General features: G+C 47.2%; 1 non-coding gene across 1 annotated transcript; it reads left to right on the top strand.

Annotated features, from left to right (window-relative positions):
• The first annotated feature begins 4,601 nt into the window (after positions 1-4,601).
• On the top strand, positions 4,602-4,673 carry TRNAT-CGU (transfer RNA threonine (anticodon CGU)). Its single transcript has one exon. It is a non-coding gene; the product is annotated as a tRNA-Thr (tRNA).
• Positions 4,674-6,059: the final 1,386 nt, after the last annotated feature.

Raw genomic sequence — 6,059 nt, 5'->3', positions numbered from 1 at the left:
AATGCTGTTTTGCAGCACTTTGGCACTCAGATAAGCCCATTGCTGACTAGCAATGCCTTCTCTCTCCACTTTTCTCAGTTGAGTAGCTGAAGTGAAGCTCTGCTACTTAAGCTTTAATTTTCAGCCTTGATTCAAATGTCATTCAACGGAAATTCCTTCAGGCTCAATTGATCTAATGTTTAAAATCAGGGTACTTTCAATCAATTTGGTGAGTCAGTGGTGTTCTGAGCCTGCACCCACTCACTTTTCTCCAATTGCATCTTCAAAGTGATTATTCGGACCATTATTCGGACCATCCATTTGAACCGAGTCAGCAGTCTAAATGGGATCTTGTCTAATTTGCACATTCCTTAATATTTATCCTTCTTTTGCTGCTCATTCAAAATCATTTGAATTGCCTGTTTACCTGTCACAATCACCAATATAACTCTTGATATTTTTTTCCAGTGCAACCTTTGGTCATCCTAATTGCCTGTGCAACAGAAGGATTAACAGGAAGCATAGTTTTCAACACATCTGTCTGTTCCTTGGCTGAAAAATTTTCTGCCTGCAAGGTTATAAAACCTCCAAACGGGTGCCCCCCCCGGCCCAAAATGTACTGGGGCCTCAACTTCTGGGACTTCCAGAATGCACGGAGTAGCTGGGAATTTGGCAGGCTCTAATCTCAACATCTCAACACAACTGGAGACAAGGTTAGAGAAGGCAGCCATCCCATAATAGCTTTTGATTGCCCTATGAGGATTTGTTCCTTTTCTGAGCCTCATTAAAGGTTCCTGGTGGGTCTGAATTTTGAGGTATAGATCTAAGGATTGATTGCAAGAATGAGGAAAGCGATAGTTTTCCAGATGTTGCTGAATTGCATCTCCCAGCATCCCTCACAATTGGTCATAGTGACAGGGGTTGCTGGGGGTTGTAGTTGAGGGCCTCAAGCTCCTCCCACTTAATCTAATTGGTCTTCGATATAATTGATTCATTCAAGGAACCAACCAACAAAAACTGGGTTCTGTGAAGGAACGATGGTGGCTCTCTTGCTTCTGTTCTCAGGAGAGGACAGATACTAAATGGTAACCAAGCACCAAACTGCTGCAGGGTGAGTCACAGACAATGTTTTGTATACACAAGGGTGACTATGCAAAAAAAAGGATACGACAGAGTCGCCCATGAACGAGTCACAAGAAGGTGACGCCTGTAGCCTTTTTTCCCCTCAAGACAGCTATCTAATCTTTCTGTGAAATGTCCTTCACTGCAGTTCTGCAAGAGGTCCCCCAGTAACAGCGGCTGCTCTTTTGCTGGTTTGTGGCAAATGCCACAGCCTCCTTCACTTGCCTTTGCATTTTGGACAGCTGGATGTGTGTGTTCTCCCCTCCTCCACTCTCCTTGATAGGCCCGGCTCCCACGGGAACTCTAGAGAACCTCAGGGCCCTCCTATTCCCCAATGCCAGAGTTCTCAAAGTGTGGTCTGGGGATCCCTGGGGGCCCCCAGGATCCTTTCAGGGAGTCCACGAAGTCAAATGAATATTTCAAAATTTCTCAGTTTTAATTTCTGATACAGTAAATATCAAAAGATATAACCCACATAAACCAAAGCTCTTTGGGGTCCTCAATCATTTTTAGGAATGTAAAGGAGCCCCAAGACCAAAACGTTTGAGAAGCACTGCCCCAAGGCGTAGCCGGCCCTGAATCACCTCTCCACGGTCTATTCAACTTCTAACAGAACAAGTCAACCTAGAGATTCAGTTGCTGGTCAAGGAAAGCATATAACCTCAGCTAATTTTTCAGCAAGGAAGTGTTAACACAGGGAGGTGGTTGTTCTACAGCATTCCCTTTCTTCGAAAGAGTAGCTGAGCAGCATTGAAATCCATGGGGCTTACATCAAAGAAACCATGAATGTTTTTTTTTTAATCCGTTCAATTGTGTCCAATTCTCAGAGACTGCCTGGACAAGTCCCTGCAGTTTTCTTGGCAAGGTTTTTCAGAAGTGGCTTGCCATTGCCTGCTTCCTAGGGCTGAGAGAGAGTGGCTGGCCCAAGGTCACCCAGCTGGCTTCATGCCCAAGGCGGGACTAGAAGAATAGGATGGTGCTTTTCTACAAAAGTAAAAAATGTCTTCCCCAGGTTGAGCACAATTCCTAGTGACTTCACCTATCTTGATTTTCTTGACAATTAAACAGAAATGATCTTAATCTTCTTGACAATTATACAAAAAATGATCTTGGCCAAATTATTCGTCTGCAATGTTTTTCAACTACCCAGTCTGCTTTACAATTCTGGCATTTCCACTAGTCTATTTTATTTATTCATCACATTTATACAGCCGCCCATCCCACAAATATGACTCTGGGTAGCATACAATAAAAACAGACCATAAAAGAAACAAAGATTAAATTTACTCCATAATAAAAACATTGTTATATAAAAAGGCTAGGAGAGAACATCTTTGATGTTGCATATATTTGTTTATTCACCTGAGTACCAACTATCCAAGCCTGCTCTTATTTAACTTTTTGAAATCAGCCAACCTTGATTAGGTTCTGCCCTCTCTATAATGCCCAGATGTATTGGACTACAATTCCATGATGCCCTGTCACAGTGGCCATATTAATAGGCAGTCATGGGATTGAGGAACCAGCATATCCAAAGTATAGGATGGGTAATGGATAGAGTAATAACACTTACACCCTGTCTCAACACTGTAGTTTACCTGCTTCTTTTAAGAGCTGAGACAGATGGTCCAGGAGAAAATCTGAGTGCTTGCTAAGATTCAGCACCCACCTGACGGCACAGAACCATCAGCCAACTTTTAGAGGTATGAACTGTACCTAGACAGCTCATTATTCACAATGGTAATCTTTGCTGCAAGACGTGGACATGGATATTCCAATGCAATTACACAGAAATCTTGGGTCTGAGGGAGTCTCCTCCAGAGTAGGCCTGCTTACCAGAATATTACTCGTCTACCTTGAATTTTACCCTTTGGCTATTTTAACAGAAGATCTAGTGCAGAGCTTCAAGTCTCAGAGGTCCTTGAAATCAAAATTATTTGCCAGCCTATGTTGAAAAATAATACAGTATTAAAATCCCATCGAGCAATCCTGAGGAGCAGTAGCAGCAGCAAATGCATCTATTTTAATTTTTAATATGGTAAATTCTGATAAATATAACCCGTTCAAACAAAAGCTCTTTTGGGGTCCTCCATAATTTTTAAAAGTGAAAAGGGCCCTGAGAGAAAAAAGCTTAAGAAACACTTATCCAATGGGTGGAAAGAGAAATTCTGATTTGCTTGCAACTGTTCAGGTTCGCTCCGTTTTGGCGCTTAGGTTTAAAGTTCAAGTTATTTTCTTCTGAAGACCAAGAAATAACGAATGCAAAACATGCTTTAGGCCTGCTTTTAATCAGGTAATTTTATAAATATAAAAATAAAAAAACCAGTATAGATAGATAGATAGATAGATAGATAGATAGATAGAAAGAACGAACATAAAATCTCTCTCCTTTTTCCTGAAAAGAATTTACTTCCGTAAAGAAAAAGGCATGCACTCTTCATATGCTCGGAAGCATTCAGTGCAAGGCAGCGTCCATGTTTGAAACTCCTGTACATGAAGCAAATCAAACGCTGCAATCCAAATCGAATAAATATTATAAAACCGCTATGTGGTGAATCCAAGGAAGAACATACACTGTCTCCCCGAAGCGGTAATGTAAAGAACGAGCGCTGGTCGTGGTAAGAAGAGGCAGGCCATCTTTATGTCCTTTGCCACTACTCCGGCACAGAGAATCAATTCCAGCTCGACAGCCCAGCTTGGCTTCTAGAAGGGACGACTTATCGAGGACCAGATTTTTAATCGACTTGCCCTCCCCAATTAGGAAAGCGCGTCGCTCCAGTAAGTGCGGGCGTAGCATTCCGTCCCTCCCGCTTGCACGCCAGCAGTGCAGCTCGTCCCCCGCCGCTGCCTCCCCCCCCCGCGTGGTGGGGTTAAAATGGCTGCTTTCCCTCGTCCTCCCCCGTCCTGAAACTGTAATCCGCCTCGCTTCGAAGACGCTGAACGCCCGTAGGAGCCTGGAGCCAGGTATCCCCGAGAAATCGCGAGTGGCTGCCCTTTGCGTGGCGGGGTTTATTGCACGGCAAGAAATCCGACGGTGCGAAGGCTGACTGGGCTCGCTCGCCTCGGCTGAGTATTCTGTATTTACAGGGGAAGCCGAGAAATCCCGAGGACTCGCTTCTTCCCGCGTCGCGCTTCTGCACTGCTCCGGCTTTGGAGGAACTAGCGCGCGGCAGGGGACTGGAACGAAGGGGGGTTGAAATCGCTCGGGGCAAACGGCGCCGCGGGTTGCCATTCTTTTCTTCTGCTGCGTGTGCAGAAAATCGCCGCGCTCGTTCGCAGGGGAAGGCGCCGGGCGCTGCTACTTTCGACTTTTGATTGCAAAGCGAGGGGTGGGGGTTAGGAAAAAAAACAGAAGAACGCAGGCCTGCTTAGGCTGGCTTTTTTTTTTTGCTCTTTTGCAACACGCTGGAACCCAAGCACGAGGCGCGTCGACCCGCACATGCAACGTGAATCCGGAACCTTCCTTCCACTGGCTGCTTTTCCCTGCTGCTAGCCCGTCAGGCGCGGTGGCCAAGTGGTAAGGCGTCGGTCTCGTAAACCGAAGATCGCGGGTTCGAACCCCGTCCGTGCCTCACGTTGGACGGCGCAGCGCTTCGGCTTGCTATGAAAGGGAATGAAATGGGATTTCCTTTCCCAGGCCACTTTTTATCTTTAAGGCTCGGTTTCCTTAATTAACAATAAAAAGCGGAAATGGAGAAGGAAGAGGAGGTCGCGGTGTTTGTACCCTGCAAAGGTGTTAGGGCACGCCGCTTGGGGAAATCCGAGTATGGGTAAATTAAGTCAGAAGCGGATTTAGCTTGCAAAAAAGGAATCCCAAGAAGAGAAGCTGAGACGTTTTCCCTATGGGAAAGTAGCATTGCCAGGCCTGAATTGCAGAAGTCCGATCTATCACCCAGAAAAAGATAGGCCGTCGCTGCTAACTAGTGGTCGTCCGGATTTTTGCAGCATATGTCTGGCAACCTTAGGGAAGCGGGACTGCAAAGTTTCAGGGGCGGTGGTGGAATGATCACGTACGATTTTAAACTAGGCTGTTAAAAGGAACCGCAACTTGTCCAAATCGCACGGAAGACTGCGTTTCTCCCCGTGCACAGTATTGCATGGGAAATGCCCTTTGCTTACAGCTTTCTATACTGGCGGGAAGGGTTGCAAATGAGAAGCTTCAGCAGCAGCCCACCAACTGAGGCCCTGTCAGCCCCCCCTCCTCCCCGCCACCTCCGCCGGGCATGTGAAAGGCGAACGGCTGAGCAATTGCTTTCTGTGTTGCTTTGCAAACCCGGGTGGAATTCCTAACGGCGTTGGCAGCTCTGCTGCGGGATCTTCAGAGGCGCCCCAAGGCAAATCAACATCGCAGCTCTCTCTTCGGGCTTGTGCATATTGCAGTAAGAGGAGGAGAGCCGACTTCCCAGTCCGAAAGAACTTGGCTAACGGTGGACGCCGGCCTCCCCCCAATCTGAGGATGAGATCTAGAGGACACGGAAGGCCGCACGCTCGTCTTGGACTATTGGATTGGGCTGACGGGACGATTTGCCTTCCGACGGATATGGGGATGTTCCGCAAGCGGTAACCTGAGGTAGTCTGGCGCTCTTGCTTTGAACCCGGGTTTGGTGGCACTGCGCGGGCGAAAGCCATACCGGAAACTCAGGCACCGAGGAAAAGCGCCCTTTTTCTCCGAGTCGAGCCCGCGTGATGAGAAGCTTCCCCCAAGCCTTTAATAGCCTGTTTCCACCTATTGAGTGCCGTGCAGTCCCATCACTGGACCCAGGGAAAACCGCCCGTGCCCTCGGGCGGGACTGCGTCGGGCCGGGCGCTTTTGCCTAGAAAAGTGGATTGGGATGCTTCAGACACGAGTTGTGCCTGAAACGCTGCAAAAGGGGAGCAAGAATCGGAATAAGACGCGGGCGCCGAGAGCCGCTCCAGTCTCTGCGCATAATACGAAAACGTACTCCATAAAAATGCAT

Source organism: Candoia aspera, chromosome 2 (assembly GCF_035149785.1).
Source record: "Candoia aspera isolate rCanAsp1 chromosome 2, rCanAsp1.hap2, whole genome shotgun sequence".
NCBI classification, from domain to species: Eukaryota; Metazoa; Chordata; class Lepidosauria; order Squamata; family Boidae; genus Candoia; species Candoia aspera.
This window is presented reverse-complemented; position numbering and strand designations above follow the sequence as displayed.